The following is a 26,744-nucleotide window of genomic DNA, read 5'->3' as shown; positions in this document are numbered from 1 at the left end:
ATTGCACTTCCATGGAACTGCGTTGCCTGGCTCAATTTTGTGCCTAACCAGCCTAGTGCAGCCAGGCCACTCCGTGAATACAGCGTCGTATTCGTTGAGGAGCAGAGACAAGCGCGCTTTTTCCTCCCCCGACAAAAGGCGGCTTTCAGGAGCGGGTGGGAAGGCCTGCATGCCGCCGCGGCGCAGAGTGCCACCGCAGGGGGGACAGGGGGTCGCACGGGAAGGGAGGAGTTCCCTTCCGCGCTTTTGCTCTCGGCGCGGTCGACCGGCTGGTATGGCAGCTCGGCCGAAGGCGTTACGAGTGGCTTTTTCGGGCGATCGTTGCGTACGTCTGCGCGCGTAGCATCGGAAAGCGAATGTGCTTCTGACGCTTTTGGGGGTTTAACGAAAAGTTTCAGGGTGCCACATGCTCGCTCCCAGCATCCTCCGTTGCAGACGTCAATAACAATGCCCGTCTTGGCGAGGAAGTCTCTGCCAAGAATAATTGGAACCGATAGGCCGGGGAGGTGAGCGAAGCGCTGGCGCCTCACTTGTTTCTCGCACCGCACCACAAGCCGCGCGGCACCGCTCGCGTGCGCTGTGCCACTGGATAATCGGAAAGTGAGGTTGCTCGCTCGCAGTCGGAGTCCGTTATGACGGAGATGCTCGCATACCTCGTCGCCAAACAGGGATGCACTCGCTCCTATGTCTAGCAACCGTAAGCTCAATAAGCGGGACTGGCATGTCGCTGGGTGGTTCCAAACGACAAGCCAGCGGGACTATGAGTTCGTGTGATTCGCTGAGCACCGCTGTTGACGCCGCCGGCTGTGCAGAGTTGCTCACCGGCGGCTCCGTTCGATTCCCGAAAGCGCGTGCTCTCGGTTCACGGGGCGTCTGCATTCCCGGGCGTAGTGCCCTCGTTGGTTGCACCGGTAGCAGAGGGTGTTCGGCCGTTGCCGGGCGGGGCAGTTGTCGCCTCGCGCCGGTGGACCGTTCCTCCCTGCCTGGCGTACCGTCGCAGTGGCCCTTTGCTCTAGCGTCCTGGGGTCGGCATGTCCGTCCCGATTCTGCGTACCTTCGCCAGGGGCAGCGTGTGCTGCCCGCGTAGCATACGTGTACGGGTCGAGAGCTCGGTCAGACAATTCCCAACCGTTTCTCAGTTGGCCGTCACTGAAAGCAACCGTTTCGGCACCCCGGGAACGAATGCGAAAAGTGTCTCTGTTCCAGGCGCATCGCGGCTCAAGTGCCTGCGACGCTGGCGGTGGTGGCCGATACGCGCGGGAGGCGAGTATGTCAGCCTGTATGCGCTTGGCTGCCGAGGCGAGTTCGTCCAAGTCCATGAACTGCACGCCTCGTAGGTAGGCTGCGAAGGTAAGGTGAGCTTGTCGCGTGACGCGCTCTACCTTCTACCCGTTCGGAGCTGAGGGGTCTGCGATACTATAAAGTTCCTCCATCGCCCTCACGTACTCAAGCAAGGATTCGTCCGGATGCTGAGTACGCAGCTCCAACTCGCGCCGCAGACGACGGTCGTAATCTGCGGGCAAAAACTCCTCGCGAAACCTCGCTCGGAACTCTTCCATTGTGCATGACCGGTGGCCAGCGAGGCGGAACCAGCGAGCAGCCTGATCAGTCAATGAGACTGGCACGACATGCGCCAAAACCTCGCCATCGGTAAGCCCCGTCGCCTGCTGGTAGTTCAGCATGTGATCCAGGTACTCGTTGGCACTGACAAGATCATGATAGCCACAGTAGCTGGGAAGGTCCACCCGAAGCCTAGGTCTCGCCACTGGAGCGGGTGTTTGCAGGTTGATCTGCACGATATCCGTGAGGCTCTCTATGAGGCGCAAGGCGTTGCGCAACACAGCCTCTTGGGGGTTGGCCTGGCCAGGAAGTTCTGGCTGAGGGGCCGCGTGGAATGAGCAAGGCTGCGCAGGTTGCGCCGTGCTCTCCGTACCTGGCGGCATAGCGATGGGGACAAGTGCCTAGCGTCGCCGCTCGTCTGAGCCAGTGTGTCGCGTGAATCACCGCTCGGCTATAACGACATTAAATCGCAGGGGCTAGCGTCAGCCTCTGCTAATACGCCAGCAATAGTTGTTACTGCCGCGTCAGCCTGTTGCTGCTGTGATGCCATATCGGACAACCACAGCAGGGACTGGAAGTCAATCCCGCTGCACGCCATGGCTAGCCTGTGTGTCGGCAGTCGATCACACAGACACTCGGTTTGTCACACCTCTTGCCCCACGTTGGGCGCCAAGAATATGGGGGTTATTCTTGTAATAACGCTCAAAGGGCTAGAAGCAGTAGTCGCTCTCTAGCACCAGCGTGCCAGCCCTAGCAGTCAGAGCTGTGAACCCTAACCCGCGGCGCGGTAAGTCGCAACCACGGCGGGTTCGGGCCAGAGGGGACGAACACGAGTATGCTACTCGGACGAGCGTTTATTGCTCCCGAGCAATACAATTAACAGCAAGCACAAAACAACCGCCGCAACGAGGGAGTTTTCTTCTCGCATACGGGGGTGAAAGGCACAGAAAGGGTGGAACGCACACAAAATGGTGGGGGAGGAAGCTTCCGCTAACCTCGCGTGGCTTCTCGCTCGCGGCCCGCGGCGGTCAGTTCACACACGGTGGCCGGGCGATAATGGCAGCGGTCTCCGTGGCAGATCTGCGTCTGCGCGTGTGCGCGGCTCCCGCCAGAAGACAAGCGGGCCCCGGGAGAACCGCGCGACCGCGCCTTCTCCAGAGATGTGGAGAGGAGGTCTCTCCGCGAAAGAGGGAAAGAGAGAAAGTCTCCGCGGCGGCGCCGCTGCGGGGGCGCGAAAGGAAAAACGGGGGTGGGTGAGTGCCTTCCCTCGCAAACCTCCCGAACAGCGCGCGCATAACATCGCGTGATAATAACGCGCGGCCGTTACCATGGGACAGGGGATTCGCGTGTATCCCCACAAGGTACGATGATTTCCGAAGCGATGTCCGTCAAGCGGTAGCACCTTGGTTAGCGTAGTAGATCCTGGCTGTCATTGCAGTGCTCCTTATCTCGCGCACTTCCTGCAACGGGTGCAAAAACGATGCAGTTTGTCGTTAGCATGTGGACTGTACGATGCGCCGCCGCCGAATTGGACGCGTGGGCTCAGGAGCCTTATTTAAGTCGACAATCGCCAATAAGGTGCGATGATTATCGCCGCAATGTCCGTCACGTGCTATCCCATTTGTGGGCGTATTAGCTCCTGGCTGTCGCTGCAGTGCTCCTTATCTCGCGCACTTCCTGCAACGGGTGCAAAAACGATGCAGTTTATCGTTAGCGTGTGGACTCTGCGATGCGCGGCTGCCGAATTGGTCGCGTGGGATCAGGAGCCCATTTGTGGGCGTATTAGCTCCTGGCTGTCGCTGCAGTGCTGCTAATTTCGCGCAATTCCTGCAACGGGTGCAAAAACGATGCAGTTTGTCGTTAGCGTTTGCACTCTTCGATGCGCCGCTACCTAATTGGATGCGTGGGCTCAGGAGACGTATTTAAGGTGCCGATTGCCAGGAAGGTACCATGATTTCCGAAGCAATGTCCGTCAAGTGGTAGCACCTTGGTTGGCGTAGTAAATCCTGGCTGTCATTGCTGTGCTCCTTATCTCGCGCGCTTCCTGCAACATGTGCAAAAACGATGCAGTTTGTCGTTAGCATGCGGAATGTGCGATGCGCGCTGCCGAATTGGACGCTTGGGCTCAGGAGCCGTAATTAAAGCGCCGATTGCAAGGCAGGTACCATGATTTCTTAAGCAATGTCCGTCAAGTGGTAGCACCTTGGTTGGCGTAGTAGATCCTGGCTGTCATTGCTGTGCTCCTTATCTCGCGCGCTTCCTGCAACATGTGCAAAAACGATGCAGTTTGTCGTTAGCATGCGGAATGTGCGATGCGCCGCTGCCGAATTGGACGCTTGGGCTCAGGAGCCGTAATTAAAGCGCCGATTGCAAGGCAGGTACCATGATTTCTTAAGCAATGTCCGTCAAGTGGTAGCACCTTGGTTGGCGTAGTAGATCTTGGCTGTCATTGCAGTGCTCCTTATCTCGCGCACTTCCTGCAACGTGTGCACAAACGATGCAGTTTGTCGTTAGCGTGTGGACTGTGGGATGCGCGCTGCCGAATTTTAGGCGTGGGCTCAGGAGCCGTATTTAAGGCGCCGATTTCCAGGAAGGTACGATGATTTCCGAAGCAATGTCGGGCAAGTGGTAGCACCTTGGTTGGCGTAGTAGATCCTGGCTGTCATTGCTGTGATCCTTATCTCTCGCGCTTCCTGCAACGGGTGCAAAAACGATGCAGTTTGTCGTTAGCGTGTGTACTGTAAGATGCGCCGCTGCCGAATTGGAAGCGTGGGCTCAGGAGTCTTATTTAAGTCGACGATCGCCAATGAAGTGCGATGATTATCGCTGCAATGTCCGTCACGTGGTAGCCCTTTTGTGGGCGTATTAGCTCCTGGCTGTCGCTGCAGTGGTCCTTATCTCGCGCACTTCCTACAAGGGGTGCAAAAACGATGCAGTTTGTCGTTAGCGTGTGGACAGTGCGATGTGCGGCTGCCGAATTGGACGCGTGGGCTCAGGAGCCTTATTTAAGTCGACGATCCCCCATAAGGTGCGATGATTAACGCCGCAATGTCAATCACGTAGTAGCCCTTTTGTTGGCATATTAGCTCCTGGCTGTCGCTGAAGTGCTGCTTATCTCGCGCAATTCCTGCAACAGGTGCAAAAACGATGCAGTTTGTCGTTAGCGTTTGCACTCTTCGATGCGCCGCTGCCGAATTGGATGCGTGGGCTCAGGAGCCGTATTTAAGATGCCGATTGCCAGGAAGGTACCATGATTTCCGAAGCAATGTCCGTCAAGTGGTAGCACCTTCGTTGGCGTAGTAGATCCTGGCTGTCATTGCTGTGCTCCTTATCGCGCGCGCTTCCTGCAACGGGTGCAAAAACGATGCCGTTTGTCGTTAGCGTGTGGACTGTGCGATGCGCCGCTGCTTAATTGGACACATGGGCTCAGGAGCCTTATTTAAGTCGACGATCGCCAATAAGGTGCGATGATTATCGCCGCAATGTCCGTCAGGTGGTAGCCCTTTTTTGGGCGTATTAGTTACTGGCTGTCGCTGCACTGCTCCTTATCTCGCGCACTTCCTCAACGGGTGCAAAAACGATGCAGTTTGTCGTTAGCATGTGGACTGTGCGATGCGCCGCTGCCGAATTGGACGCGTGGGCTTAGGAGCCTTATTTAAGTCGACGATCGCCAATAAGGTGCGATGATTATCGTCGCAATGTGCGTCACGTGGTAGCCCTTTTGTGGGCGTATTAGCTCCTGGCTACGCTGCAGTGCTCCTTACCTCGAGCACTTCCTGCAACGGGTGCAAAAACGATGCAGTTTGTCGTTAGCATGTGGACTGTGCGATGCGCCGCTTCTGAATTGAACTCGTGGGCTCAGGAGACTTATTTAACGCGCTGATTCCCAAGAAGGTACGATAATTTCCGAAGCAATGTCCGTGAAGTGGTACCACCTTGGTTGGCGTAGTAGGTCCTGGCTGTCGCCCCAGTGCTCCTTATCTCGCGCGCTTTCTGGAAGGGCTGCTAAAATGATGTTGTTTGTCGTGAGAGTGTGGACTGTTCGATGCGCCGCTGTCGAACTATATTTTACTAGTGTAACGCCGGTGACGACTTACCAACTATTTTGGTCGAGAATGCCGTAGATCCAAATGCGGCTATGTAGCTGATTTTGTGTAGTTGGACTGTGTCACGTTTCCCAGCCGCTGCACGACCAAGGGGTAACTATAGAATTTCTAGTGCCCGTTTGTTGTCCGTTCCACTGGCACGAACAGGCAGCCGAGCGCAAATCTACGAGGTTGGAAAACGGGTTTGACTGCATTCTTGCACTAATTGCGTGCCCACTGGTTATTTGTCCGCTATCTTTTTATTTCTTTTTATTTGAACCTCAAGGGTCCCTGACGGGACATTACATGAGGAGTGGGCGCAAGAACAGCGGTTAACAATGAAGGTTACATGGGAATCAAGACAATGACATGGCTTCCTCGATGACAGTCTTGAAATGGGCTGGATCAGGGATTAGTGCTAAGGCGGAGGGACGGTCATTCCAGTCGCGAGCTGTGTGAAAAAAAATTAGCCGAGTAACAGCTGTGATGATTAGCGAGCTGTATTTGTCGAGGATGGCGTAGCTCCAGATTGGGCTACGTGGCTACGTAACTGATTTTGTCGACTAAGGCTGTGCCAGGTTGTCCAGCCGCTGCAGGACCTAGGGGCATATATAACTGTTCTGTCGACTGTCTTCAGTTCCACTGGCACAATCAGGCACCCGTGGACACCATTATAAGCCATGAAAACAAATTTAACTGAATTCTTGCACTACATGCGCGCACACTGGTTGTTGACCCGCTATGGCTCCGTTCTAATTTTTATGCCTGCAACAGCGGTCATGATTCGCCAGCCGTTTTGGCCGATGACGGCGTACCTCCAGACGCGGATACGTCGCTGATTTTGTCGAGTAAGGCTGTTTCATGTTTGTCAGCCGCTGCACGACCAAGGGTTATCTATAGCAGTTCTGGCGCCTGTTTATCCTATATTCCACTGGAACAATCAGGTACCCGAGGACACCATTACAAGGTATATATAGTTTTCACGGACGTCACATACGAGGGCTTCTGGGATACGTGCCGCCATTTTTAGGCACTGAGCGGAACCGCGCGCACACAGCGCCAAGCCATGCAAATCTACAGGGGACGCGCTCTGTCCATGTGTTCGTATTTCTGGTTCTGCGCGGTGTCATCATCCCGATGTGTGCCATGTTCGTCTGCACAAGCAGAAGCAAGTCTTCTGCGCAGAAAACAAACACCGAGCCGGGCGTTGGACTTCAATGTTTACCGAAACTGATTAGCTGGCAGTGCGAGCGCACGAAGCTCCTTTCGGAGAAGCGCCGAAGCCTTTGGCTCGCACGGATCAACCAGAAAGACTTTAAAAACCGGGACAACGCTCGCGTATGCGTTTGGCACTTTATCACAGGTAAGAAAAAGTAAACTTCATTGACTGACATAAGCCTGCATATGGTGGCTGTCGGAGATGTTTACCGCGGCAGCCGCAGGTGTTAGGGAACTGTTGTACACGAGCCTCACCGACGCCTAAGCGTTTGCTGAGACGATGTTGTTCGTTGCAAAATGACTCAATGTGTGTAACATTGTGCGCATCGCCCCAACTTTAAATTTTCCAGGAAGACCTACAGGCCTTATGGAAGACGCTAACCCGGACTGGGTGCCGACGCAGCGCCTGGGTTACCGGGCCGGCGAAAGACCAGCTGTTGGCATGTCCACCCGTTTGCACGGAAGAAGGCGCGGCAGAAGAAAGCAGCCGCTAAAGCTATCGCCGATGTAGCGGCGCGCCACTCATCGGAGGACGAATGCACTGCAGAGGTGACGCCTGCAGATGATTCGCGGCACGAAAGCTGCTGCTTGCGCCTGGAGTCGAGAGCAGGTCGGTTCTGACACACAAAACACAACTCTCTCATAAGTGAGATTTTACAATTTCTGTAACCTGTAGAGCTAATAATAATTACACTTCCTATGTTGCAGAGATAGCAGTACAAACTGACATGACTGTACAAGACATCCAAGCTGTTGAGGACGAAAAGAACCGACTTGCTGCAGAGCTCCATGCCACAAGGGCAGAAAAAAAAACAAGCTAGAGATGCCAGAGTCATCATTTCATGGTGACGACGCTAAGGTTACGTTTTGTACGCGATTGAATAGCTTTTCTATGGTTTTTTCTGTTTTCGAGCTTGTTGAATGTTATGTAAAGCACACTGCACAAAATGGCCTTGGAAAGTTTGAGGAATATATTGTGTTCCTCATGAAGCTTAAATGGAATTTCCCTGTGCAAGATCTTGCATGTCGTTTCTTTGTTTCAGACTCGACAGTAAGCGGAATTTTCGACAAATGGCTGCACGCAGCTTTCTGGCGTTTGAAATCACAAATTAGATGGCCTTCGAAACAGGAGATTCAAGAGACTATGCCACAGGCATTCCTCGATTCTTTTGGGTCAAAGGTGGCAGTCATAATACACTGTTTTGAAATCAGAATTGAAAGGCCATCATCAATTGAGGCAAGGAGTGAAACGTGGTCCAACTACAAGAGCTGCAATACCTCAAATTATCTTATTAGAATTTGCCCACAAGGAGTCATATCCATTTCAGAAGGCTGTGGTGGGAGGACAGGTGACAAACACATTACTAAAAACTGTGGCATATTAGATAATTTAACACAAGGTTACGTTGCCATTGCAGACAGGCGTTTTGATATAGCCGATACTTTAGGGCTCTACTGTGCTAAACTTCACATTCCTGCCTTTACTAAAGGCAAAAAACAGCTTACTGCTTTTGAAGTTGAAACGACCAGATGGCTTGCCACTGTACGAATTCATGTAGAACGGGTGATTGTTCTGGTACGGAATGAGTGCACTATCATGAAGGCCCTTTGGTACTAGGCGCGAACACACACACATAACACAAGGAAGGGAACGGGAAAAAGCGCCACTTACAACTGCTTTATTCGGAGGCTCATCACACACACTTTCTTAAACGCAAGGAACACAATCAAATCAGGATCGATAAGCACGTGCACTGGTTAAAAATTTCTTTTACGCCTTATATAAAGATACGGAAGGATCACTGACGCACATGTTTCCTTTCTATCCGATAAAAAAAGCTTCAATTGGTTCCCGAGCTTTGGTATCTTTACTGGAAGCTAGAATCCTCGCGCCTGAAAAATATGCCTCACAGGAGCGTGACGGGCAGGACCTAATATGCTTGGATATGTTTGGCCCTTCTTTATTTTGCTCTAGATTTCTCTCATGTTCCTTAATTCGGTCACTGACGCAGCGCCCGGTTTGCACTACGTATGAGTGACCGCATGAGAGGGGAAATTCATACACCACCCCTACGGCGCACTTCAAAAACGGTCGCCCATGCTTAGTGCCGCATCCTTTTTCTTCTTCACGTACTCTTTCGATGAATTGTGACCAACTCGCCCAAGAAGACGTTCTTTTAATCACGAAGGCTGTACAGCCAATTGACTTTGTGGCATGCAAGTCGGTACACAGGTACTCTCCACTAGACAAAATTTTGTTGGTGTGCTGTGCCCTCACAAACATCTGCCCATGCATAGTACCTGCATACCAACAAGCATCCGCATGATTTTTTGAAACTGCGGATAGTCTGCTTACTTGCTTTTATCGCCTGTGTCTGCAGTAATGTTGTGGTTACTGCTGTTTGAGTGCCTATGTTCATTCGTGTAGCCATTGACAATGCCTTGCTCATGAAACCATGCAGTGTGCTTGTAAGCTTATGTGAAAAACATTTTCATGAAGTGTGGCTACATTAGTGCTTACGCTGGAGGCAAATGTTTTTTCATGTGCCCAATATGAAATGCAGACGCGTTCACAGTGAACCAGGAAGTTTTTTCCCTATTTAAATTAAGTGTGCCTTCATATAAAGCAAAAAACCGGCTTAACGTTTGAGGTATTCCCTCTTCAACAATTGCAGAATGCACGTTTTCAGCACCACTTGGTTTGCACTGCTTGTGAAATGAGTTGTATTCACTTCTGGTGCCTTGCCGTTGCAACTCATAAGCACAGCTGTATGTTCATATTGCATTTTTGTGTATTGTACACTGAAAATGGTCATCTACATAGTGCTCTAAATCAGGCAAATCTCTTTTGTTATTATTGCTTGCGTTCGTTGAATTCTCATTAGTGATTCTGTTTGTGTAGATGTGTACCAATTTTATTTATTTACTAAAAGTGGATTGAAAATGGCCATCTTCATAGTGCTCTCAATGAAACACCTGTCTACTTCTTATTTTTTGTTTATTTGAACTCCAAGGGTTCCTGACGGTACATAACATGAGGAGTGGGCGGAAGAACAGCGGTTAACATTGAATGTTACATGGGAATCATGATGATGGCATGGCTTCCTCGATGGCAGTCTTGAAATGGGCTGGATCAAGGTTTAGTGCTAAGTCGGAGGGAAGGTCATTCTGTCGCGAGCTGTGTGGAGAAAAATTGATTTCTGAAATTTAGTAGTGCGAGCACGATGCGGGATAACGCTGTTTGGATGGCCTGTGCTGGGTGTCCGACGTACTGGTAGAATGAGCTTGCTGTCACGGAGTGAACAATAGAAAAACCTGCGATAAAGGCAGAGACGTGAAATTCGGCGACGCGAAGCGAGAGAAGGAAGTGTTATCTTTTCAGGTGGACACAAGGGCGCAACAAAAACACACGGACATAGAAGTAGATAGGGACGAGCGCTCGTCCCTGTCTACTTCTATGTCCGTGTGTTTTTGTTGCGCCCTTGTGTCCACCTGAAAAGATATGAACCAACACGCCCAAATACAAGTACTTCTAAGGAAGTGTTAGTTGAAACTTCAAGGCGGATATGCTAGAGTATCGGGAGTAGTTAGAAAGAATAAAGCGAATGGCCCGATTCTTAACAGATTCAAGGGCTGAGGTAAGGTAGGATTGATGGGGGTCAGATATTGCTCAAGCGTATTCAAGTTTAGGTCGCACAAATGTTTTATAAGCTAGTAATTTTAAGAAAGAAGGTTTCATGCCCAGGTTACGACGAAGATAGCCAATTGCTCAATTAGATGAGTTTATAATTAGATGAGTTTATACCAAGATACTTAAAAGAGTTAATGGAAATAATGGCAGTATTGTTAATTTTAGAAGTTGGCGGAGTATAATTTCGGCGGCGGTGAAAAGAAATTTGCACAGTCATTGTAGTATTTAGGGACATTAGTCCGTCCATCCGTCCGTCCATTTGTCCATCCGTCCGTCCGTCCATCCATCCATCCATCCATCCATCCATCCATCCATCCATCCATCCATCCATCCATCCATCCATCCATCCATCCATCCATCCATCCATCCATCCATCCATCCATCCATCCATCCATCCATCCATCCATCCATCCATCCATCCATCCAAAGCTGCACTGTGGGCCATCACAAGCAACCATCTTTCCTGCCTCTGGACTTTGGCAGTAGAAGAATAATTTGGCGTCAGCTTTTGGCTTTCTTGTTATTCTTTTTTGAAATGTTGAGCGAAAAGTTCTGGCAGGATTGCACGAGTAAAAAATGTAATTCTGTTGGAACAATATTCTGAAAAAAACGCGTCATTTCTCTCTACCCTTTCTATTGAAAGAGGGTTTAATAGCTCAGGCACCACCAGAACCAGGAAGACAGAACCAGGCGCAGAACGAGGCCTTCTAGGCGTCCGCGGTTATTCTAGAGCCCGGCAGCAGCACGCGCTCAGCGATAGCACTGCCGCTACCTCGTTGTCACATCTTCGTCTTTACAATGGCCCCCGGGGATGAAAGGAGCCATCCTGGCGACTCAAGGCGTAGTGCAGATCAAGGGGTCATGGTAAGGCTTGAGGCGACTGACATGCACCGTTTCACGGCCACGACGGCGAAGGTCAGAGGAGGGTGTCAGTGGTTCGACGACATAGTTCACAGGGGAAGGTTGAGAATGAACACGGTAAGGGCCTTGATATTGGGCTTGGAATTTGGACGACAGGCCAAGAGAGCCAGCTGGGATCCAGAGCCAGACAAGTGAGCCGGGGGAAAGGGGTACGTGAGTTTGACTACCGGAATCCCGACGCTCTTTTTGCCGATTCTCGTCAGCGGTCGTGAGGGAACGGGCGAGCTGGCGGCATTCCTCGGCATACTTGGTAATTTCAGAAGCAGTTGCGCAGTCAGATGCATCAAGATGGTAGGGAAAAATGGTGTCAAGCATGCTTGTAGGTACGCGGCCGTAAAGAAGAAAGAACGGAGAATAGCCTGTGGTGGACTGGACGGCGGTATTATATGCGTAGGTGACGAACGGAAGAACGAGGTCCAGTTGGAAAGGTCGGGACTGATATACATGGTGAGCATGTCACCGAGTGTCCGGTTAAACCGTTCGGTCAGGCCGTTAGTCTGAGGATGGTACGCTGTGCAGGTTCTGTGAACGATGCGGCACTCTTGCAGAAGCGCCTGGACAACCTCGCATAAAAACACACGGCCGCGGTCGCTCAGAAGCTCACGAGGGGCGCCGTGGCGGAGAATGAGCTGGCGGAGAATGAAGAAAACCACGTTTCGCGCTGTAGCCGCCGGAAGAGCCGCCGTTTCAGCATAGCGCATGAGATGGTCTATGGCGACTATAACCCAACGGTTACCTGAAGGGGTAGAGGGCAGGGGCCCGTAAAGGTCGATGCCGACGCGATCAAAGGGACGGGCAGGGCAAGGTAATGGCTTCGATGGGCCAGAAAGGCGCTGTGACGGAGACTTGCGGCGTTGGCACGCAATGCATGAGTGAATGTACTTGCGTAAAAAGCTGTACATTCCACGCCAGTAGTACCGGTGCCGAAGTCGAGTGTAGGTTTTCAAAACACCAGCATGAGCAGTTGGGGGTCGGCATGGACAGAGGCGCAGACTTCAGCTCGTAGTTGGCGAGGGATGACGAGGAGCCATTTTCGACCGTCGGGCATGTAAGTGCGACGATAGAGGAGACCGTCATGCAGAGTGAAGTGGCGGGCTTGTCGCCGAAGTGAGCGAGAGGCAGCTGCCGTAGGGGGCCCAGACAGATGGTGCGCGAGAGATGTAATCCAGGGGTCCTTGCTCTGTTCCACAGGCATGTTTACCGCGCGCAACGAGGACAGCTCGGAGTCAATGCTCGAGATGGTCGCAGTGTCGGAAGGCAGCGGAGACCGGGAGAGGGCGTCAGCGTCAGAGTGCTTACGGCCAGAGCGATAGACGACTCGAATGTCGTACTCCTGGAGGCGCAGAGCCCAGCGGCCAAGGCGACCCGATGGATCCTTCAACGATGACAGCCAGCACAAAGCGTGATGACCGGTGACTACGTCTAAGGAGTGGCCGTAGAGGTATGGTCGGAATTTGGTTATCGCCCACAAAATGGCCAAGCATTCTTTTTCTGTGACGGAGTAATTGATCTTGGCCTTGGACAGCGTGCGGCTCGCATAGGCGACAACGTATACTGGAAATCCAGGTATTCGCTGGGCGAGCACAGCACCAATGCCCACGCCGCTAGCATCCGTGTGTACTTCTGTCGGGACGTTATGGTCGTAATGGTGAAAAATGGGAGGTGAAGTAAGGAGTCGACGAAGGGTAACAAAAGCTTCATCGCACTCAGAGGACCATGACGACAAGGAGTTCCGGGCTTGAAGCCGCGTCAAAGGCGAAATGATTGTAGCGAAATTTTGGATGAAGCGCCGAAAGTAGGAACAGAGGCCAATGAAACTCCGCAGTTCTTTGAGAGCAGAGGGCTTTGAAAAGTCGGCAACAGCGCGAAGCTTTGACGGATCCGGAAGGATGCCCGCTTTGGATACGACATGGCCGAGTACGGTCAGTTGGCGAGCGCCGAAGTGGCATTTCTTCAAATTTAGTTAGAGGCCGGCGGCGGTGAGGCAGGTCAACACTTGGCGCAGACGAGTCAGATGTGTGGAGAAGTCGGCCGATAAAACAACGATGTCGACGAGGTAGCAAAGACACGTCTTCCAGCGCAAGCCGTGCAAGACGTTATCCATCATGCGTTCGAATGTCGCGTGGGGATTGCAAAGACCAAATGGCATGACGTTAAATTCGTATAGTCCGTCGGGCGTGACGAAAGCAGTTTTTTCACGATCGCATTTGGACATGAGGATTTGCCAGTACCAAGAACACAGATCCAGGGACGGAAAGAATTCCGCACCTTGCAGACAATCGAGGGCGTCATCGATGCGTGGTAGAGGATAAACGTCTTTCCTAGTTATTGTGTTTAGGCGGCGATAATCCACACATAATCTTATGAAGCCATCTTTCTCTCGAACCAGCACGACCGGGGATGACCAAGGGCTGTGCGACGGCTGTATAATCCCACGCTCGAGCATGTCGTCCACTTGCTCGTTGAGGACTCGAAGCTCGGTCGCTGACACGCGATATGGGCGCTGTCGCAGAGGTGGATGGGAGCCGATATCGATGGTATGGTGGACATGTGAAGAACGGCCGAGGGGAGATTGGCACGCGTCAAACGATGAACGAAATTGGTGTAACAGGTGGAACAGCTGGTCACGGTAGGGAGAAGTGAGATCTTGATCGATGGCGCTATACAGAATGTCAGAGGGCGGTGGGGGTGACAGGAGAACAGGAGTAAGAGAGTCCAGCGATGGCGGTAGAGCAGTTTCTCAGTCGTCGTCAAGTTGCAGAAGTTCAGCCGGTTCGACGCACCCAAGGCATTCACCATGAATCAGGGTCACTGGAGATGAGAGAGGGTTGCTGACGAGCATGGCTGTCGTTCTGGAGGTCACCGTGAGGACAGCGAAGGGTGGCGGCATGTTCTTGGGGCGAAGAAATAACTCCGAGGGGGTAAAGAGTACATCAGTAAAACACTCTCCGGGGCATGTTGGTTCATAGCTAACAAGAATAAAAGCGCAACAACACGACACAAAGAAGGAGGACACCGACAGGGCAGGCGCTAACTTGCAACACTTTACTGTCTTCATAAACCGCCGCGTATATATCAACCACAGGGGCGGGGGGGGGGTAAAGACAGATAGGGGGGAACACAGTTGAAAGCACGTGCGTAGCAAAACTCGAATATGGCACAACAAGAACAGGTGATTCCGCAGATACTATGCCATATCTAAAAACTGACATTCTTTTTTATACATCACGATCGACGGGGTGCTAACACATGCACTCCCACTCTTACATATTCTGTGCGCTTCTATCAATTCGCGTGCGATCGTGTCTTTACTTTTGCAGATTACACTTGTTTCCAGAAGTTTGGCCCCACATGCCTTCTTTCTTCCTTCTTCTTCTTTCCAGCAATCCTTACAGTGAATCGGTAGATTTGACCCGGTCCCTTTCTTTAGTGACAGACTGTGTTCTCTCAAACGGTCATTAATACATCGCCCCGTTTGGCCGATGTAAGTTTTACCACACGTCAGTGGGATGCTATACACAACTCCAACCGCACAATCTACAAAAGGATTAGCATGTTTCGTTTGGCAAACTTTATTCTTGTCCTTATCCGGGTTAGTCATTCGGCACAAGGCGGCGAGTTTCCTGGGAGCAGAAAAAACTACTGGCACCTTGTCCTTGGAAGCAACATGCTTAAGATTATGTGCAACTTTATGCGAATACGGGATCACAACTGGTCTAATTTTCTTTTCTGAGGTTCCACTTTCGTCTCTTTTTTCTTTTCGTACTTTCTTCACCTTTTTTAGTAAAGCTTCGCTGACTGAGCTCAAGACCGAAGGTGGAAAGCCAGCCTGTTTTAGCTTCTGAATCTGGGCGTAAAAGCTTTCCTGCGCTTTGTGGCAACACGACTTCTTTAGAGAAGATTCCAGGCACATCATGGCGACGGCGCGCTTTACCGTTTTCGAATGCGTAGAGCCGTACGGCAACAGTTCCTTGCGGGCACGGGGGCAATACTTCCAGCATGCGCTTTCGTCGGTAATGGTGATGTCAATATCTAAAAACTGCAAGCTATTTCCCTTCGGGAGCTCATAGGTACAATCTAAGCATCCAGCGTGATTTTTAAAATCAGCTAAAACTTCTTCCACGACCCGCTGGTAGGACAAAGATGATTGTTTCCTTAATACAATTAAAAAGTTGTCAACGTACCTAAAACTCTTCAAAACACTGCCTTCAACAAAAGCTCCTGCCAAGGCTTTGTCAATACCCGCAAGAAAAATGTTGCTCAATATGGGTGCCACACACGAACCAATACGTATTCCGTTCTTCTGCAAATAGACCCGATCCTGGAACGAGACAGTCGTGGAACCCAAGTAAAATTCTAAAAGTGTAGGAAGTTATCTACTGAAATGCCCGCGGAATTTTGGAAGGCAATGGGGCCATTTTCCTCAATGCAGAGCGAAACAGCCGCCAGCAACTCTGGTTGTGGAACGGAGTAAAAAAGATCAACAACGCCAACTGAAAAGATATAACCGACGAACTCGTTGTTACCAAAAAATTCACTAATATCAAGGCTGTTCCTTAAAAAGAACGGATCATCTACTACCAAGGTTTTGAGTTGTTTCAAAAGATAGCGGCTAACCAGGTTCTGCCAGGTGCCTCTTTCTCTGACTATGCACCTAAAAGGAACAAGTTCCTAATGGGTTTTGGCGGTAAAAAATACATCCAAATTATTACTCTTGCAGTCACGAACACCGTTTGCGAGCTTAATCAAACCCAGCTCCTGACAGAAAGAAAAGGCTTGACTTTTTAGCTGCCCTGGTTTCAGTTTTGTCGCCTTGAAGTATCGGCGAATGGCCTCATTCGCTTTTTCACCGAACATGCCCGCCGGCATGGCTATGAACCCTCCTTCTTTGTCGGCCTGCATGAGCCGAAGGTCATTGTTCCGGAAAAAATTCACAACACGCTTCGTTGGCGATCGAGGACGGCGTCCGGCGTTGGGAACGGTCCTGATGAGGCTATCAACCCCATCCAAGAGGCATCTTTCTTTGTCCTCTTCATCGGCTTTGTTGGCCAAACTTCGATTCACGGAGAGGAGCTCATGCTGCGAGATCTTGGGCTCTAGGCTGTACTTTGGACCTTTCTTGAGTATCCCAGCGATGTCTTCCGGCAGGCAGGCTCCTCCTAGAACTTGAAGAGCCGTGCCGGCACCTTGCGTTTTCTTGCTTCTCTTTGGTAACACAAGAAGCGTCCTTCGCCACAAAAACTGTGGTCTGATCTGCGAGCTTTCTCATAGAGCGTAGCTTTACGACGGCGATGCTCAGTGGATCCCGGGCCATGCAGATGCATTGAAGCCAATCCCTGTACAGGCGAACTTGTCGCCACAACTCTGAACGTAGAATCCGGCACATTCTTTTCACATGTCCAAGGGAAGGCCTGGTGAACCCAAATAATGCGGCGATTTCCATGCCTTCCCTTGGACATGTGAAAAGAATGTGCCGGATTCTACGTTCAGAGTTGTGGCGACAAGTTCGCCTGTACAGGGATTGGCTTCAATGCATCTGCATGGCCCGGGATCCACTGAGCATCGCCGTCGTAAAGCTACGCTCTATGAGAAAGCTCGCAGATCAGACCACAGAGTTTTCGTGGCGAAGGACGCTTCTTGTGTTACCAAAGAGAAGCAAGAAAACGCAAGGTGCCGGCACGGCTCTTCAAGTTCCAGGAGGAGCCTGCCTGCCGGAAGACATCGCCGGGATACTCAAGAAAGGTCCAAAGTACAGCCTAGAGCCCAAGATCTCGCAGCATGAGCTCCTCTCCGTGAATCGAAGTTTGGCCAACAAAGCCGATGAAGAGGACAAAGAAAGATGCCTCTTGGATGGGGTTGATAGCCTCATCAGGACCGTTCCCAACGCCGGACGCCGTCCTCGATCGCCAACAAAGCGTGTTGTGAATTTTTTCCGGAACAATGACCTTCGGCTCATGCAGGCCGACAAAGAAGGAGGGTTCGTCGCCATGCCGGCGGGCATGTTCGGTGAAAGAGCGAATGAGGCCATTCGCCGATATTTCAAGGCGACAAAACTGAAACCAGGGAAGGTAAAAAGTCAAGCCTTTTCTTTGTGTCAGGAGCTGGGTTTGATTAAGCTCGCAAACGGTGTTCGTGACTGCAAGAGTAATAATTTGGATGTATTTTTTACCGCCAAAACCCATAAAGAACTTGTTCCTTTTAGGTGCATAGTCAGAGAAAGAGGCACCTGGCAGAACCTGGTTAGCCGCTATCTTTTGAAACAGCTCAAAACCTTGGTAGTAGATGATCCGTTCTTTGTAAGGAACAGCCTTGATATTAGTGAATTTTTGTGTAACAACGAGTTCGTCGGATATATCTTTTCAGTTGACGTTGTTGATCTTTTTTACTCCGTTCCACAACCAGAGTTGCTGGCGGCTGTTTCGCTCTGCATTGAGGAAAATGGCCCAATTGCCTTCCAAAATTCCGCGGGCATTTCAGTAGATAACTTCCTGACACTTTTAGAATTTTACTTGGGTTCCACGACTGTCTCGTTCCAGGATCGGGTCTATTTGCAGAAGAACGGAATACGTATTGGTTCACTTAGTAAAACACGTTGCGGGGCTAGTTGTTTATGCATATTCTTTCGTTAAAATTTAAGCAGCGCTAACATTTAGGACGAATACACAGAAGACATGACAGGACGGGCGCTGTCCTGTCATGTCTTCTGTGTATTCGTCCTAAATGTTAGCGCTGCTTAAATGTTAACGAAAGAATACGTATTGGTTCGTGTGTGGCACCCATATTGAGCAACATTTTTCTTGCGGGTATTGACAAAACTTGGCAGGAGCTTTTGTTGACGGCAGTGTTTTGAAGAGTTTTAGGTACGTTGACGACTTTTTAATTGTATTAAGGAAACAATCATCTTTGTCCTACCAGCGGGTCGTGGAAGAAGTTTTAGCTGATTTTAAAAATCACGCTGGATGCTTAGATTTTACCTATGAGCTCCCGAAGGGAAATAGCTTGCAGTTTTTAGATATTGACATCACCATTACTGACGAAAGCGCATGCTGGAAGTATTGCCCCCGTGCCCGCAAGGAACTGTTGCCGTACGGCTCTACGCATTCGAAAACGGTAAAGCGCGCCGTCGCCATGATGTGCCTGGAATCCTCTCTAAAGAAGTCGTGTTGCCACAAAGCGCAGGAAAGCTTTTACGCCCAGATTCAGAAGCTAAAACAGGCTGGCTTTCCACCTTCGGTGAAGAAAGGTGAAGAAAGTACGAAAAGAAAAAAGAGACGAAAGTGGAACCTCAGAAATGAAAATTAGACCAGTTGTGATCCCGTATTCGCATAAAGTTGCACATAATCTTAAGCATGTTGCTTCCAAGTACAAGGTGCCAGTGGTTTTTTCTCCTCCCAGGAAACTCGCCGCATTGTGCCGAATGACTAACCCGGATAACGACAAGAATAAAGTTTGCCAAACGAAACATGCTAATCCTTTTGTAGATTGTGCGGTTGGATTTATGTATAGCATCCCACTGACGTGTGGTAAAACTTACATCGGCCAAACGGGGCGATGTATTAATGACCGTTTTAGAGAACACAGTCTGTCACTAAAGAAAGGGACCGGGTCAAATCTACCGATTCACTGTAAGGATTGCTGGAAAGAAGAAGGAAGAAAGAAGGCATGTGGAGCAAAACTTCTGGAAACAAGTGTAATCTGCAAAAGTAAAGACACGATCGCACGCGAATTTATAGAAGCGCACAGAATATGTAAGAGTGGGAGTGCATGTGTTAGCACCCCGTCAATCGTGATGTATAAAAAAGAATGTCAGTTTTTAGATATGGCATAGTATCTGCGGAATCACCTGTTCTTGTTGTGCCATATTCGAGTTTTCTACGCACGCACTTTCAACTGTGTTCCCCCCTATCTGTCTTTACCCTACCCCCAACCCCCGCCCCCCCGCCCCTGTGGTTGACATATACGCGGCGGTTTATGAAGACAGTAAAGTGTTGCAAGTTAGCGCCTGTCCTGTCGGTGTCCTCCTTCTTTGTGTCGTGTTGTTGCGCTTTTATTCTTGTTTGTAAAGAGTACAGTTACAGCAGGTTGGTTGCATGGTGAGGCGCACGAGAGGGATACAAGGGCAGAGGAATTTCCCGGGAGCTCGTCATCGAGAGACAGGTGTACTTTGGCCGGATATTCAGGAGACGGTGCGGCCGGGTAGGCGTTGGGCGGGGCAGGAAAGTAACTTCGGCGCGGGCACAATCGACGCCGGCGGAGTGCTCAGAAAGAAAGTCCCATGCGAGAATTACGTCATGGGAGCAAGAGGAGAGGATCAGGAATTGAATGATGTACAAGATGTCTTGAATAACGACTCGCGCGGTGCAGGTTGCGAGCGGCTCGACCTGTTCGGCGGTAGCAGTGCGAAGAGAAACTCCCGAAAATGGCGTCATGACTTTCTTCAGTTTTCGACAAAATTTCGCGTCCATAATTGAGACAGCAGCTCCGGTGTCCACGAGAGCACAGGCTGCAACACCTTCGACGAAAACATCAATAACGTTTGTTGGTGAGAGCAGAGGCCTTATAGAGTTCCCAGGGGACGCAGCTCTTGCCTCGGGAACTGCGCTCATTAGTTTTCCGCAGCGGAAGGGCTGGCACGACGGCGCATAGGAGATAGGGAACGGCGCCGCGAAGAGGAACGATGAGAGGTGGCAGCCTGGCGGTTTGTGGAGAAGGCAGGAGGCAATGGGTCCGCTTGCACGCGGGGCCGCTGTATGTAAGACCCATACGCAGATAGTGGCAGGACGTCAGCAGGCGAAGAAGGACGTCTGCGGCAGTAGCGGGCTACATGGCCGGCGAAGCCGCAGGCAAAGCAAATAAGCCTATTGTCGCGAGTACGCCACAAACGACCGTAGTGCGAGACTGCCGGCGTGAAGCGAGGCGACGGTTGTGCCACCTGAGCCCGATACGAGAAATCAGGCGGGGGCGTCGAAGGTAGCGGCGCTTGAGTGGCGTCTTGAAAAGGGCTCAAGGGATGGGATGGTGGTCTGGCAAGAACGGCGGCGTACGTAAGAGGGGCAGCCACAGGTTGCTGGGGCAGGGGTGGCAGGGCCTCCGCGGCTTGGGCTCGGATCGTCTGCTGAAGGGTGGGAGACAGCGCTGGCGGGGGGTTCCGAACTCCAGAGACGAGCGCTAGTTGGCGTGCGATCTCCTCTCGAATGAACTTCTGAATGTCATGCCTGAGCTGCTGCCCTCCTGCGGTCTCGACATCAGCGGACAGGACGTCGGCAGGCTGTACAGTGCGACGAGTGAGGACGCGTTGCTTGCGGAGGTTCTCGTAGCTCTGGCACAAGCTGATGACGGAGGCCACGGTGGCCGGCTGCTTGGCTAGAAGCATTTGGAACGCATCTTCATCGATACCCTTCATGATATTTTGGATCTTATCAGCCTCGGTCATATCGCTGTTCACTCGCTTGCAAAGATCCGCCACGTCCTCAATATAACTAGTAAATGTCTCGCCAGCCTGCTGAGCCTGTTCGCGTAAGCGCTGTTCGGCGCGAAGTTTGCGCACGCCAGGACGGCCAAATACCTCAGTGAAGCTCGTCTTGAACGCGGACCATGTGGCGATATCGGCTTCGTGGTTACGGAACCAGAGGTTGGCGACATCAGCCAGGTAAAAGATGACGTTGTTTAGTTTCATGGCGTCGTCCCAGCGGTTGTGCGTGCTGACCCGCTCGTAGGAAGCCAGCCAGTCCTCGACGTCAGAGTCGCCGAGCCGACAGGCGGGTCCCGTTGTCGAGGTGTGGCGGAGCAGACAAGCGGAGCAGCCGGTGGCTGGGGAGCCATGGGGGACGTTATTCGGCATTGCTGACGTTGTAGTGCCGCTGCGGAGCTCCAGGACGGGATCAGGAGCAACCTCCACCACTTGAAAGGGGGTTTAATATATAGCTCAGGCACCACCAGAACCAGGAAGGCAGAAACAGGCGCAGAACGAGGCTTTCTAGGCGTCCGCGGTTATTCTAGAGCCCGGCAGCAGCACGCGCTCAGCGATAGCACTGTCGCTACCTGGTTGTCATATCTTCGTCTTTACACTATAAATACTGACAATGGAGTCCATACAACAGAATCACAGTATGGAACGCTACACACTGCCATCTGCGTTTCCACTTGAAAAGAATAAGTACTGTCGCTTTAAACGCAGGCAGCCATCAGTTTCCTCTAAGCAGAAGTTGCGGTCCTTCACAGCTTCTAGTATAGTACAGTTGCAGAGTGAGAAGGGAGATTTCACGTCCACACTGCCCATTCCACAGCATGTACGAGGGACCGAACTGTCTGGACTAGCTGCCATATACGGGTACTTCACACTTAAATAAACTCGAGTCTTTTGATGGGTGAAGTCTGTGTGGTTCTTTATCATTTCCTCGGCGTAGCTTACGATTGCAGCAGCATCGTGTTGTAATTCACACGCTGTGGCTGGAGCGGAAAAAAGTGTGTTGCTCTGGAAAACATATATTATAGTAAACTCATTCTTTTTTCATGCACACTTTTGAAGCATACATTCCTCACGACTGAAGCAGTGATCCTGCCTGCACGATAAGCGTTCCCTTTTGCACACTTCGATTGCTACCGCGTGCATTCCTCAACGCTCTTCACCATCTCTTCGCTAATCGAAAGTTCGGCACAAGTTTTCTCAGCTCGGCAGATCAGTGTAGGCCGGTCTTCGGGCTGTGCTTCTAAGCATAACAAATCACGAAGGAGAAGGAGATGAGGTTCTCTTTTTCACGGTGGCTCAAACATGGCGCTGTACTGTGGGTGCAGCACGAAGAATGCTGGTGCAGCACCAGCATCCGCAAGTTTACTGTGAAATGCCTTCACCTCTTCTTCTGTTGGGGGTGGCATCGGTGGTAATGCTGGTGGTGGGTCTTCAGGTGCGTGCTCAACGCCTGGATTCAGGTGAATACTATCCATACGCTGCTTCTTTTTTGCTTTGATGACGAAAAGTCAATGTCTCTGATGCTCTTATTGCCAGCCCCAGAGCTCAACAGTGAACAATGTAGCACCATTGTGAGAGCAGGCTTCGCCTGCACCTGCCATGCAATTGCAGTGCGCTCTCCCGATGGCTCCATCAGGCTCAGCCAGAACCCACACATTCAGTGGTGCCTCCCTTAGCCTTTGTGAATGGGTGACCTGAGAAAAAATGGCCAGTAATTAGGTCCTGACAGCAATCTACATCCTTCATAAGTATGCCGCCGCGGTGGCTGAGTGGTTACGGCGCTCGGCTGCTGGCGCGAAAGACGCGGGTTCGATCCCGGCCGCGGCGGTCGAATTTCGATGGAGGCGAAATTCTAGAGGTGCGTGTAGTGTGCGATGTCAGTGCACGTTAAAGAACCCCAGGTGATAGAAATTTCCGGAACCCTTCACTACGGCGTCTCTCATAGCCTGAGTCTCTTTGGGACGTTAAACCCTCATAAACCAAACCAAACTAAACCAAACATCCTTCTTAAGATGTCGCGATCTGAGGATTGCTAGTACGATTCCGGCTCCGACAGCCGCATTTCGATTGGAACAAAATGCAGAAACATTCTATTGCCCGAAAAAGTTAACGGGATGCGTGTCCTCGGGGAAAAAAATACTGTACACCACCGCCTCGCGACCCAGTTGCCTGGTAATCTTACCAGCTGAAGAAGCATGTGCGTTCATACACTCTATCGGACATTTCAGGTCAGTGGCATGCGTGACTCTACGGTGTGACTAGATGCCCAGCTGCAGCATGAGCACGTCAAACACCCAACTACGAATTTAATCGATAATTTAAGGCTACACTGCATTCAAGCATTTAATCTGAGGCTGTAGGTGTATGCGGATAGCTCCATTTCTTTCAATTGCAATCATTTTGCACTCGCACGTCCCTATATACACGAACTTGCATCTTCCATTCGAAACAAAGCGACCGTACAGTCTAATGCCTGCTGCGGGCAGCACGTTAGCCACAAATATTAGAGTAAACATCGATATTTTATATACACAGAAACAGAAACGCGCGCTTCTGCGCATGAATGCTTCGACGTTAAGGAAGCTCACCTTGCTCAGAACGACGACCAGCTACCATGGCACTCGCATGGCAGTCGCACTTTTTACCCGTCCATTGGTGAAGTAATTATGGGCCTCAAGAGACTTGTATGCCTTCATCTGGTGTAGAGACACACGTAGCTAGTTGATAACACTAGGTAATTGATTATATCAACGTGCGGCGTGCATGGCAGCAAGTCGGAATCGGGAGCGGAGTCCGTCCCAACGCGTATTGTGTAGGGGTCCACGCCGCCGCACATTTCCACCTTGGATTTGTACCGAGCCCGCGTAGGCCCCACACGCTCGTCGAAATAGGAGCGGCAAAACTCATGCCGGTTGGCGTTTGCCATCGTCTTGCGTGGAACAGAGCAGCGAACGAACGCGCAGGCGCCGCGAGCCCAGCCAGGCTAGCCCAGCCGTCTTCAGTAGCTGACAATGGCGGACATCCGGCGGAAGTTGCTGGCGTGACGTCACATGTAAACTATGTATAGAAACAGAATTAGCTGCATTATTGCACTGCCACCCTGCCAACTGGTTATTGATCAACTTGGGCTCCCTTCCAAGTTCTAGCCCTGTAACGTAGGTGACGATTCGTTAGCCACTTTGGTCGATGACGGAGTACCCCCAGATGTGGCTACGTTGCTCATTTTGTCGAGTAAGGCTGTGTAATGTTTCCCAGCCGCTGCACGACCAAGGGTTAGCTATAGCAGTTCTGGCGCCTTTTTTTCGTCAGTTCCACTGGCACAAAGAGGCAGCCGAGCATGTCATTACAAGGTATAGAAACGGGTTTAGCTTCATTCTTGCACTGTCGCCGTGCCGACTGGTTATTGATCCACTGGAGCTGCCTTCAAGGTTTTAGCCCTGTAACGCCGGTGATGATTCGCTAGCCGTTTTGGTCGATGATGGCGTACCGCCAGAAGCGGCTACGTTGCTGATTTTGTCTAGTAAGGCTGTGTCCTGCTTTCGAGCAGCTGGACGACCTAGGCGTAACTACAGTTGTTCTGGCGCCTGTTTGCCATCAGTTCAACTGGCACAAATAGGCTGTCGAGCGCACCATTACAATGTTGAGAAACTGGTTTAACTACATTCTTGCACTGCTTGCGTGCACACTGCTTGTTGGTCCTCTATACCTCCGTTCTATATTTTCGGCGAGTAATGTCGCCGATGGTTGGCCAGCCATTTCCTTCGAGGACGGCGTAGCTACAGATGCGGCTGCGTAGCTGCTTTTGTTGAGTAAGGGTGTGCCATGTTTGGTAGCCGCCGCACGACCAAGGGGTAATTTTAGCTCTTCTCGCACCTGTATGTCGTCAGTTCCTCTGCGACAAACAGGCAGCCGAGCGTAGCATTCCAAGGTATAAAAAAGTGTTTAACTGCATTCTTGCATTACCTCCGTGACCACTGGATGTTGGTATGCCGTTCGTTTGTTCTATATCTTAGGCGTGTAACATTGGTGATGATTGGGCAGCCATTTTGGTCAAGAACAGCGTAGCTCGAGGTGCGGCTGAGGAGCTGATTTTGTCGAGTAAATCTGAGCCATGTTTACCAGCAGCACCACGACCAAGGGGTATAGATTTTCTGGCGCCTGTTTGTCGTCAGTTCCACTGGCACAAACAGGTAGCCGAGCACACTGTTAAATATTTGAAAAACGGGTTGACAGCATTCGTGCACTGACTGCGTGCCCACTGGTAGTGTATCCGCTATGGCTCCGTTCTATATACTGGGCGTGTAACATCGGTGATGATTGGCCAGCCGTTTTGGTCAATTAAGGACGGCGCAGCTACAGATGCTGCTACGTAGCTGACTTTGTCGAGTAAGGCTGTGCCATGTTTTCCAGCCGCTTCACGACCGTGGGGTAGATATAGATATTATGTCGACTGTCGAGAGTTCCTATGGCACATTCAGGCACCCAAGCACACCAGTAGAAGGTATAAAAACTGGTTTAACTGCATTCTTGCACTATCTGCATTACCAATGGTTGTTGATCCGCTATGGCTTCTTTTTTTTTCAAATCAAAACATTTGATTTTCAGGGCATGTTCTGCGGACACAGGGACAAAAAGCTGGTACAGCCTGACGAGGTTCCTGCAACCGTTTTGTTTGTGCAGTGTAGCCAAAGGGTGCACTTGACATAGAAATTTCGGTTTTCCATTCGACACCCAACAAAATAACTTCGAATGTAGCAGGAACAGAAAACAAGCAATACTACACATATACGCATTTGACAAAACTCAGGTGTCCACACAAACATCGCAAGAATTATAACGTGGTTCAGGCATATGGTGAGCACTGAGGCAGCAGTACACACTGCGTCTAAAAACAAAAAACAGTAAAACAGAAAGAAAATGCTCATATTATTATAAAGCAATCTACGCAACGCTTGCGGTGTCACAAGAAATGTTCTATACATTCCTTTTAATTAAGCAGGGCTATATGTTCAATAATATTATGCCTTCATGTTTACTTAGAATGTTGATTGTTTGGTTGGGCAATGACCGCTAACCATAATTAGTTCTAACCGTGGGAAGCCTTCTTGTGTGATGTCTGAAGCCGTACTGGTGATGAACTGTTACTCCATGGTCTTTGTGTATGTGTGACGTGTATGTGTTCAATTATTTTATATAAGTATATTTGGTTGGCATTGATATTTTCGTGCTTTGCAAATAGGTCCCTAGTGCGTAAATCGCAGAAGGCTCCTGTATAATTTCCAAAAATACATGATTATTTTTTGCAATATCATCAATTTATAGTTATATTGAGTGGTGGTACACCAAACTAGCGAACCGAAGATAAGCTTTGAATAAATTAAACTGTAATAAAGAGATTTCTTTAACCAGAAAGGTGTCATTGTCGAGATTTTTCTACTGCATCCGATCGATCGTAGAATTTCCGGGAACCAAACTCCTAGAAATTTCTACTCGGGTGTTTGCTGAATGTTCGTTGTTTTGTACATAATTTGCATCAAGTGTTGGTCACATTTATTTGGAGTTGAAAATAATGCCGCCAGGTGTCCCCGGGCGGCGCATTGAGGACAAAGAAGTGGGACGCGCGTGCTGTTGCAGCTGGGACACGGCTTAGCAAGAGCCTCTCTCAGCGGCCCAATTGTTGCTGTCCTGCCATCGTGTGCATATACAGCTGCGGTGAGGTTTATTTTTAAGGAATTTGCTGCCTCGGCTCTTACGTCATCTCCCGAATATCAGCATCTTCTGCATCCTTGGAGTAGCAAAG

General features: G+C 50.6%; 1 pseudogene; it reads right to left on the bottom strand.

Annotated features, from left to right (window-relative positions):
- Window positions 1–818: 818 nt before the first annotated feature.
- Window positions 819–1,943, bottom strand: LOC144108738 (uncharacterized; annotated as a pseudogene).
- Between the last annotated feature and the right edge of the window lie 24,801 nt (window positions 1,944–26,744).

The sequence above is a fragment of the Amblyomma americanum genome, chromosome 10, assembly GCF_052857255.1.
Source record: "Amblyomma americanum isolate KBUSLIRL-KWMA chromosome 10, ASM5285725v1, whole genome shotgun sequence".
NCBI classification, from domain to species: Eukaryota; Metazoa; Arthropoda; class Arachnida; order Ixodida; family Ixodidae; genus Amblyomma; species Amblyomma americanum.
The sequence above is the reverse complement of the archived record's forward strand: the minus strand, read 5'-3'. Positions and strand labels throughout refer to the sequence as shown.